This window comes from Gymnoscopelus microlampas (assembly GCF_963454915.1).
Source record: "Gymnoscopelus microlampas genome assembly, chromosome: 4".
In the NCBI taxonomy this organism is placed as follows: domain Eukaryota; kingdom Metazoa; phylum Chordata; class Actinopteri; order Myctophiformes; family Myctophidae; genus Gymnoscopelus; species Gymnoscopelus microlampas.
In genome coordinates this window covers 1,047,074-1,057,741 of record NC_139941.1, presented here as the reverse complement: position 1 = coordinate 1,057,741, position 10,668 = coordinate 1,047,074, and the positions used below count along the sequence as shown (strand labels likewise).

At 41.3% G+C, this 10,668-nt stretch overlaps 1 long non-coding RNA gene across 1 annotated transcript; it reads right to left on the bottom strand.

Annotated features, from left to right (window-relative positions):
* Window positions 1-2,866: 2,866 nt before the first annotated feature.
* LOC311043638 lies at window positions 2,867-4,649 on the bottom strand. The gene is made up of 3 exons (XR_014600622.1): window positions 4,535-4,649; window positions 4,149-4,231; window positions 2,867-3,631 (listed from the first exon to the last, which is right to left on the bottom strand). It is a non-coding gene; the product is annotated as an uncharacterized lncRNA (long non-coding RNA).
* Between the last annotated feature and the right edge of the window lie 6,019 nt (window positions 4,650-10,668).

Genomic DNA, 10,668 nt, shown 5'->3' with positions numbered 1-10,668 from the left:
AATGGGGATACTCGCCTCCTATTGCTTCACATAGATTGGTGAAGCAATAGGAGGCGCCGCACTGCTCCGGGCGCCTGGGTTTGGATCCGCCCTTCGAGACCATGGAATGGCCTCGTTCTTTCAGTCTACAGTTCATGTGAACAGGACAAGTTCATTCTCTTTCTCACAGCTTCAAACATGTTACATACAGTATATTTAACAAATATAATAACATGCACAGGTTGAGTGGAATACCAATAATAATAATGTGCAATTGTCACACTGTCTCTCAACTAACGACGCAGTAGTTCCTGCAGGTATGGTGGGCCTGTTTATACACAAATGACAGCCGTGAGTCACAGGCCACGGCTGTCATTGGGTATAAACACAACACTGTGTTTTATTTGAATAAGCTGCCGGTTGGGAAGGAGGGAAGGAGAGAGAGTGCGAGAGAGAAAAAAAAATCACGCCGACTCTGTTTTTGACAGCTTGGTTAAAACGATGATTTAGTCATGAGAAATAGATCATATTTGGTGTTTTCGTGCGTGCCTCTGTAAATAATGCGGGGTGCAAAAGAAATCACAACAGGACCCCCCCCCCCCCCTTGCTTAAATAACAAGCACTTGGCTGCAAAGGTGAGTGCGTATTATACATCATATGGCTATTATAGAGATTGATGGCTTTTCAAAAGACAGTTTTACTTGAGGACAGGAGAACAAGTTCTACCAGCTAAACCATTTGGTGGTTTGGCTTTGGTAGCTAGCCGTGGATTCCATTAAGGTGATCGGGTATTTTCTTTTGATGAGAAAGTCCAAGGCATGCAAATAACAACAAGCCAAACCTGATTTGATTTGATTTATTAGACGTAATAATTACATGTTAAGTGCTTCTCACGGAAACGTCAAGGAAAAATGCAATGGAACATTGGAACAAGGAAACTTGAGAGACAAAAAAGATAAGTACATGATGAGTGATTAATGAAGGGCATGACAGGATTAATTGCATGCAGTGTCACAATAGTTTAATTCGAAGGCAACTAACTTTGATCAGAGGTGAGCTAACTTTTAGGTTGGAGGAGGTCCTAGGCTGTGGGGGGAGGGGGAGGCTTACCATGGATTATGATTGTGGAGTGTTATTACGGGGCCAGAGCTCAGCTCTGGACCTGTTTTATTATTCCCTGTATTCTTCCGATTCTTCTTCTGCCACTTTTTGCAGTTCTGGATGAACCGTGCTGTCGCTTTTTACGAAACTCGGCCATATGGTAGATGGTCATGAAAAACGATCAAGAAATAATTCTCACACTCATTCGTCAAAAGGTGGCGCTATAGCAGTCAATTGAAAAATGCCAACTTTGAACAGGTACAACTCATGCCCTGTTTGACCTACAGCCATGAAACTTGGATACACATATGCGTCTCCTCTTAACACATACACGCTGCGTAACAGGAATCGAGTTCGATTCCTGTTACGGGAAATAGGATGTGATGTCCAATAAATCCATTATGTTTCCATCTCTCTCTGAAATCTATTCCATTTCCATGTCTCTCTTTCTTCAATCCATTCAGTTTCCATGTCTCTCTCTCTCTCTTCAATCTATTCCGTTTCCATGTCTCTCTCTCTCTCTCTCTCTCTCTCTCTCTCTCTCTCTCTCCCGTATTATCGCTGCTTGCAGCTATATTGATTATTATTATTACAAAACAAACAGTAACCACTTCAGCCCTTATCAGCTATTTGAAAATAGCAGATCTACAAGCTCACAATGCTCACCAATCACATTTGAGGGAGGCATTGTGAGCTTGTAGATCTGCTATTTTCAAAAGATTTGTATATATTTGAAAACTTGAAATGGGACATTTTGTATAATGAGTATTTTTACTTTTGGTACTCTAAGTACATTTTGATGCAAATACTTTTATACTTTTACTCAAGTACTTTTAATTCTGCATTGCAGTATTGATTCTTAAGTAAGGAGGAGAACTGGAGGTCAAGTTCAGCCCCCCTGTCCGTGCACAAAACGCCCTTGCGTTTAGGGTTAGGCATAGTTTTACTGAGGTCAAGTTTAGAAATAGGGTTAGGTTTTGGCACCATTTTACTGAGGTTAAGATTAGGAATAAGGTTAGGTTTAGGCATAGTTTACAGAGGTTACGTTTAGGAATACCAGGTAGAGACCGTTCCGAGGTCGCTGGATTTGGCGTAGTGTCACCGAGCGGTCACGATGTTTGTTGTTGTTGTTTGTTGTTTAAGCGAAGACTTGCTTTTTTGCAGTGAATTCAGTTTACAGTAGATATTTGGCGCCAATGCTGCTCAGACAGGCTTTTATATTTGTTATTGTCTTTGTCAGTAATAAGAAGTACAACACTACTGCCCTGGGATGTTACTCTCTGTATTAAATTGACTAAGGCTTAGAGTTACTTTTGTTAAATAAACATTTGACCTCTTATTTTTTTTACCATTTTGGAACCAAAATAGGGAACCGTTAGGAACCGGAACCGATAAGAAGAACTGGAACCGGAATCGGACTCAAATAAATCCTAACGATACCCATCCCTAATCACAAGCTTGCATGGTGATGACCCCTGATTAGAAACCACCAACAAAGACAGATTGGCTCAAAATAATCATGCAGTGCATGTCGTTGGAATTTTTAACCTGCCTGCTACGCTCCACAACTGATGCCTGACTTTCTGTAAAATATGGGACCCATATTTGCAATTTATTGGCCCTCAATTAGCTGACACTTAAGCAATAGAGTTCCTTAACAGAAGCGATACCGCTAACCTTGATGGATAATATCATTAATTCTTGTTTATTCTTATCTATGTATATATTTTATGTTATATTATTGTTGTTGTTGTGGATATTAACACAGACTGTCAAGCACCAAACAATGTGGGTATATAATGCTGTATTTTATGGACTGACGTAGGTATGTGGTCCATATTTGTATCTGTGTCCTTTGTTTTGCAACGTGTCTGAGCTGAGCTGTTTGTTTTGTTTTTTCTTTGTCATAAAATGTAAAAATCTATAAAAAATACTACTGAAATAAAAGAAGAAATAAAGAAGTAAAATTACAACAGATTAAAAAGTACTTAAAACAGCTAAACCAAAAAACAAAATAAATGGATTAAAACTGCCACAATCTTGAGTAAAACTGTTAAAAACCATTGCCCTGAACCGACCAAATGATGGAACTGATTTTTTAAAAGACTTTTGAAGTTCATTCCATGAGCTGGACCACTGCCAGAGAATGCTGCCTTGCCCAACTCTGCCTGAGCATGAGGAACCTTGAGCGTTATAAAGGGAAATGTAAGCAGGGAGCATACAGTATACAGATTAGACAATTAATTAGATTAGAGTCCAGGGGTGCCCAAAATAATTACAATTAGAGTATTTAAACATATTTATAAACAAAAGTCACAAAACTCCTCCTCTTTTTGGCATCTACCACTTGGATTAAGGTGACTTGATTGACAACAAGAAGGGCCTGTCAGCTCCCTTCATGGCTTCTATAGAAGTAGGCAATGCAATGCTTTGTTTTTGAGGTGACCAGAAGGGGGTGCTGTAGCTGTAGTTGTCACTCCTTGTCTTTAACGTTTGTCAGCTTTAGTACGATGTCTGCTGGCAGCCCCAGTTTGACCAGTTCTTCTTTAAGCTGGAAGTGAAAAAAACAATGTTTTTGAAATGTGATAACGGCTATCTTCTCTTTTGTTTTAACTGGTTTAGATGGCATAGTTTGAAGGAAGTCAAGCTGGAGAAATAGTTTGACTGATAAATATCATGTCTCTGTGTGTTACATTAATACTCAGGTTACCTTTCAGTCCGATAATCATTATAGTACCATTACTGTCCTGTCAAATAGCTTGTAAGACGTGCTGAGAAAATATGAAATATTGTACATTTTAAGTTTAAAGATCACATGAAATTAAATATTTTTCACACTCCTAGAGCATATCCGTGGTCACAAAGGAGATATATATAATACAACAATGTTTGTGTATTTTTCTGACAAAAGTTCCCAAAAATCCAATCTCAGTCACTTCCTGTGATAACAAAAGGTAATGAGTGATTACATCAGTAAGACCCTATGAATAATCATGAATCATGATTTCATTCACCTGTGTGATTATTTATTATACATTAAATTATCATACATAGTTTGATTACAGTACCTGCGGCAACACAATATTCTCAATGTCTTCTTCGGTTAAAGATGTCTCTGAAGAGAGCCCCATCCTCAGACCAATGACGTGACCTACAGGTAAAGTATCCCAGAATTAGAATACAGACGGGTATGATATTGTTGATGATGTGGGTAGAACCTTGGGTTAGCCAGGGGTGGAGCGTCAGGGGGGGCTGGGGGTCTGGCCGTTCCCCGCCCCTGTACTCCAGGTGCCCGTGGCCGTCACATTACATCCCACAGACCTTTATAACCTTTACCACTAAATGTAGCCTTTAGTACTAACAACATCACTTTCTCTATTGACACTTTTTAACTTACATCATGACAGCTTTGAAAAAAGGAAAGGAAAACTATAGATCATTTTATAAAACGTACGAGCTGGGAGTTCTGTTGTGGGCGGTGGGGTTGGATGGATGGGTGGAGATGTCCCATTTGTTGTTGGTGTTGTATTAGGTGTAGTAGTTGGTGTTGTAGTTGGTGTTGTAGTAGGTATAGTTGCAGCAGTAGTTGGAACGTTTGTAGTTGCACCAGCAGTAGTTGGAACGTTTGTAGTTGCAGCGGCTGTAGTTGGAACGTTTGTAGTTGCAGTGGCTGTAGTTGGAACGTTTGTAGTTGCAGCGGCTGTAGTTGGAACATTTGTAGTTGCAGCGGCTGTAGTTGGAACGTTTGTAGTTGCAGCAGCAGTAGTTGGACCGGCTGTAGTTGTTACAGCAGCAGTAGTTGGACCGGCTGTAGTTACAGCAGCAGTAGTTGGACCGGCTGTAGTTACAGCAGCAGTAGTTGGACCGGCTGTAGTTACAGCAGCAGTAGTTGGACCGGCTGTAGTTGTTGCAGCAGTAGTTGGAGCGGCTGTAGTTGTTGCAGCAGTAGTTGGAACATTTGTAGTTGCACCAGCAGTAGTTGGACTGGTTGTAGTTGCAGCAGCAGTAGTTGGAACATTTGTAGTTGCACCAGCAGTAGTTGGACCGGTTGTAGTTGCAGCAGCAGTAGTTGGACCGGCTGTAGTTGCAGCAGCAGTAGTTGGAACGTTTGTAGTTGCAGCAGCAGTAGTTGGACCGGCTGTGGTTGCAGCAGCAGTAGTTGGACCGGCTGTAGTTGCAGCAGCAGTAGTTGGACCGGCTGTAGTTGCAGCAGCAGTAGTTGGACCGGCTGTAGTTGCAGCAGCAGTAGTAGTTGGTGTAGTAGTTAGTGTTGTCGTAGTGATCTGTTGTGTTGTAGTTTGGACCGTGGTTGTATTTGCTGCAGAGAGAGATAGAGATCATAAAGATGACAGATTTCACCTTAAATTGTACTTGAGTACAATACTTTAGTCAATGTACTTTAGCTACTTTACACAATGACCAGTGAACTATTAGTCAGCACATGCCTGTAGATCAGTTGTTCCTAAAATGTTTTGCCCGGGACCAAACATTGTGTGCCGGGACCCAAACTAGTGAAAATAGCAGATCTGCAAGCTCACGTTGCTTCGTGCTGTGTTGCAAGCTTGTAGACCTGCTATTTTCACTCAATCTTAACCGGAAAAAAAGGCTTGCGACCCATAAAAATTGGTCCATGACCCAAACATGGGTCCTCCTGACTGATACTTAGGGTGACCATATGTCCCGATTTGTGCGGGACATATGATCTAAAGATCGTCAAAACACGGTAAAAAATGGTGGCACTCTGAGGATGATTTGGATGCATAGTACCTGGCACTCAATGTGTTAATTAATGCATTTGCAATTTAAAAAAATAACATGAAATGCTTTTTTGAGAGTAGTTATTTTCAATTACCCTATTTCCTCCTATTTCCTCCAATCTACAAGCTCACAACTTTTTGGATAGCAATGCTTTGTGAGCTTGTAGATCGGCTACTTTCACTAGTTTTGGTTCCGAGGAGATTTCTCTATTGGTAAATGGTTTATGAACCACAGATCTCAGTGTTAGTGAAACAGGGGCTTGGTTCATGACAGAAGGCAAGAGTTTATGATCTTCAACAGACACCATAAGGCTGGACGAAGCTATAGCTGAATTGGTAGTATGGCATCCTGTGAGTCCGAAGGTCAATGGTTCGATTCCTGCCTATGGCCATGGGTTGAGGTGTCCATGAGTAAGGTTCTTAACCCTGGATTGCTTCCATGATTGGTATATATGACCACCTCCGCTTGGTTCGAGCTTAGAAGTAGTTTCCCTTGTTGGAATCATTGAAGGTCTTTATTATTATTATTATTATTAGTAGCAGTAGTATTGTTGTTATTATTGTTATTATTGTTATTATTGTTATTATTAAGGTTTCGAGCCTATCAGGCTTCGAAGCCTTATTACATCTCTACACTTTCATTATTCTTCCGCCGGTTTTGGCAGTTCTGGCCTAACCGCGTGGTCACTTTTTATGAAATTCGGCAATATGGTAGAGGGCTATGCCAAACGGCGAAAACCCCAAACTCACAACAACCGGCCAAAGGGTGGCGCTGTAGCACTCAATTGAAATATGCCAACTTTGAACAGGTACAACTCATGCCCTGTTTGACCCACAGCCATGAAACTTCGATGCACACATGCGTCTCCTCATGCCTAACAACTTTCACTGTTTGACTTTTGACCTCTGACCTGAGCAGTTTGAAAAACATTTCAAACAAGGATTTCTGAGCAATTTCTATGAAACTGTGTTAAATAAATGTGTCAGGCCCTTTTTCACAGGTTTAGTTGTGTTGGTTCAATAGCTCGATCGCTTAATCATCTGCCTTGAAACCACAGGGTTGCCGGTTCGAATCTCACCTCATGTAGACTTCATTATAATTGCATTGCACACAACATGACTGTATCAATGAATACATGTGCAATTGTTAAAGATAACGAGAAATGCATACTTGAAAGTAGTTATTTTCAATGCATGACGTACTTCATTCGCCCTTTTGTTTTGTTTTGTTAGATTCTCCTTTCTCACTTTCTGATCCTGCGGATTCGACAGCTCCACCAGTAGAGTGTGAGCCTCATGTGCCGAAGGTCCCTGGTTCAAATCCCACTGATTACAGTTTACATTTAAATTGCATTGTACAAAACATGACCCTGTTAATTCAGACATGTGCAACTTTTAAACAATAACATGAAATGCTTTTTTGAGACTAGTTGTTTTTTTATGTACAACGTACTTTCTTGTGAAAATAGCCAATCTACAATCTCACAACTTTTCAGATAGCAACACATTGTCAGCTTGTAGATCAACTATTTTCACTACTTTCCATTCCAAGAACACAAAACAAAACTTTATTGCTAAATATTTGTCAACCAGTAATCTAGAGTAGTTAGCAAAACAGAGGCTTGGTTCATAACGGACTGAAAAACCTATAGATATCAACAGACACCATCAGGGAGGCCATATTTCTAGCTCAATAAGAAGAGAGGCAGCCTGTGAATCCATAGGTCGCTGGTTTGATCCCTGTCCCCAACAATGCATTGAGGTGATCATTATTTGGAATTCTTACTTTGTTACAAACACACTCCTGGTAGCCTGTCTGTCTGTCTGCCTCTCTCTCACTCTGTCACTGTCTGTCTGTCTGTCTGTCTGTCTGTTTTTGATTGATTGATGTACTTTATTTAGTAAGACATGAGAACAGTACATGACAGTACATAACAGTACATGGAAGTACAAATTCACAATACAAGGTCTACTAAACTGGATAGCTCAGTTAAGCACGTAGCTTGTTTAAGATGAGATCCCCACGCACACAAATCATGATGACATATAAGAGACAGACAGATATACACACTACTATACAGAATGTCATACAATCAGTTTACAGGTTACTGGTATGAAGGGTGAAAATATGTACAAAAAAAGAAAGAGAGAGGGGGGGGGGGGGTAGGTTAGGTTAGGACATGGGGTAGGTTAGGACTTGGACAGGGGCCATTTTTGAATTGCAGCCTCCTGAAGGTGTATCTTTAGGGCATTTTTGAAAGTGAGTAGGGTTTTACACTCCTTTACTCCTTTTGGTAGGGCATTCCACATTTTAGATGAATATCATGAGAAAGAGTTCATTCCCTTTGTTGTGCCAAATCTGGGTTGAACATGGTTTGTGGAGCTGCCTCTGGTGTTATGATCATGGACTTGATTAACATTTTGGAAGTATTTTGACAAATACAGGGGGATCCCAATGTTGTGGTGTATCTTGAAGACCAGGCCCATAGCAAGTTGCTGTACTCTGTCCTCAACCCTAAGCCATCCAATCCTAGCAAAATGGGCATGGGTTAGATGGGTTTTGTAATTGAGGCCAAGAAGTAGCCTTACAAGTTTGTTTTGGGATGTTTGGAGCCTTGTTTTTAGGGCCTTGGAGGTGTTGTGATACCATGAAGTGCATGCATAATCATAATGACCTTGTATGAGGGCCCCTACAAGAATCTTCAGAGTATTCTTACTGACTTTACGAACAAGCCTCCACATCCTCCGTGTTATTTTGTGGACCTTTTTGATCGTTTTTTCAGCGTTTTTGTCACCTGAGAGGTTTGCCTCCAAGATGGAACCCAGGTAGGTAATTTCCTCCTTTCTTGTGATAACATTTTCACCCACTTTGATCGTGAAACTCTCAGCCTTTCTAAGGTTAGGGTTGGACCCAAAGAGGATGGATTCAGTTTTACCCAGGTGTAATGACAGTTTGTTGTCGGAGAGCCAGATGCAGATCTTGTTGAGTTCAGTGCTGAGAGTTTTCTCAACCTGCAGCCTGTCCCTGTCCGAGACCAGCAGAGCCGAGTCATCTGCGAACAGGAACAGTTTGCAGTCGCAAGCTGAAGACATATCATTCACATATATCAGGAACAGTAGTGGTCCTAGTATGCTTCCTTGAGGAACACCACAAGTCACTGGGAGGGGAGGGGACTGGGTGCCGTTTACTTCCACCACTTGCTCCCTCCCTTCCAGGTAGGATCTCATCCATTTCACCGACGTGTCATCAAAGCCTATTGCTTTGAGCTTATTGATCATAATTGGGTGATTAACGGTGTCAAAAGCCTTCTGGAGGTCCAGCATGACCATGCCGCAATATTTGCCCTTGTCGACATCTTGTTTGATAGAGTCGTTCAAATAGAGAAGGCATGTGTCAGTGGAGTGGTTTGTTCTGAAACCAGATTGGAATTCGTAAATTAGATTTTTTTCGGCAAGGTACTTATCAACCTGTTCGTAGACTATTTTTTCCATGACTTTCGAGATGGAGCTAAGAATAGAAATAGGGCGGTAGTTGCCAGGGTCTAATTGGTTTCCTTTTTTGTACAGAGGGGTCACTCTTGCTTTTTTGAAGTCGTTAGGGACCCGTCCCTGTATGATGGAGAGGTTTATTATGTGGGTAATGATTGGAGCAATGGAGGTGGCTGAGTCTTTTAGAAATTTAGCGGGGATGTTGTCGGGACCTGTGGATCTGTGTTGTTGGAGAGCACTCAATTTTTTAAACACCTCATCTGTTGACACAGGGGAGAGTTTAAAATCATCTTTGCGTACACCCTGTTTATCGTAAAATGAATCAACATACTCTCCACCATGACTCCCAGAGTGAGGGGGTAGTTTTTCAACTAACTCTGAGGCCACGGTCGTGAAGAATATGTTGAGGATTTTACTCACTTCCCGTTTGGATGAAATGAGAGTGTCATTCACCTTGAGGTTTATGTTTGTAAACCTGGTTTTCAGTTTCTTGCTGCAGCCAGTAGGTTGTTGAATAGCTTCCAGAGCTCACGTGGTTTGTTTTGATTTTCCTCAATTTTGCCATCGAGGTAGCTTTTTTCTGCTAACAACAGCATGCCATTAACCGTGTTTCTTAGCATGTTTTTCTCTTTTTTTCGCTACGTGGGATTCGAGACCTTTGTTGAAGCTTTTGGCAAGTTTGATCCTACTTTTATGATAGTCAGAACACTTTTTGTCTCTGACTTTCATGGTTTCATGGTTTGCCTCTTTCTCACTCTGTCACTGTCTGTCTGCCTCTCTCTCACTCTGTCTGTCTGTCTGTCTGTCTGTCTGTCTGCCTCTCTCTCACTCTGTCACTGTCTGTTTGTTTGTCTGCCCTCTCTCTCTCTCTCTCTCTCTCTCTCTCTCTCTCTCTCTCTCTCTCTCTCTCTCTCTCTCTCTCTCTCTCTCTCTCTCTCTCTCTCTCTCTCTCTCTCTCTCTCTCTAAACCGCTCATTGCTGCTTGCAGCTATATTTGTTATTATTGTTATTATAATTATCATAAACAGCATCCTGACCTCCAATATTGACCTCTGAAAACAAAATGACAACGGTACAGTACGTTGCTTATTTCATATGTTGGGTTTAAAGTTGACTTCTTACAGTGGTAGAAGGGCAACACCGATATCTGCTGTCGGAATATGAAGCCTACTAACCACATACTGTCACCATGGTGACAACATGTATAAGCCTAATTGCAAACTTTTGTCATGATAACAGAATTTGTGACACACGTTTGGACTGATGGTCAGGTTGTGTTTAGTGTAGGTTGGGCCCGGGATATACCAATATCCAGATACTCGTTTGGCATATTGGTATTAAA